The sequence below is a fragment of the Etheostoma spectabile genome, chromosome 9, assembly GCF_008692095.1.
Source record: "Etheostoma spectabile isolate EspeVRDwgs_2016 chromosome 9, UIUC_Espe_1.0, whole genome shotgun sequence".
Taxonomy (NCBI): Eukaryota; Metazoa; Chordata; class Actinopteri; order Perciformes; family Percidae; genus Etheostoma; species Etheostoma spectabile.
The window spans coordinates 20191696-20192033 of NC_045741.1; positions in this window are offsets into that span (position 1 = coordinate 20191696).

The window sequence follows — 338 nt, forward strand, 5'->3', positions numbered from 1 at the left end:
ATAATTGGAAAGCATGCGGTCACTGTTGAGGTTGCTCCAGGCAAGTAACATGGATGACGTTATATTACTAATATGAGTTATTTTGTAAGAAGTTGCTAAAAAGTAAATTATCTACTTATCTATTTGGTTGCAGCTGCCGGACCAGTCATCGAGAAGATTGAAATTGAGGTTCAGATTGGAGACAGGGCAGCAGAAAAGATCCTCAAAGTGATTAACCAGAGCGAGGAACAGGAAAATATTGAGGACAAAAACGTCCTGATGAAACTCAAGAAAATCCTGATTCCTGGTTTGAAGAACAGCACAGCATCGTCTTCCAGCTCCAGCAGCTCTCGCTCCAG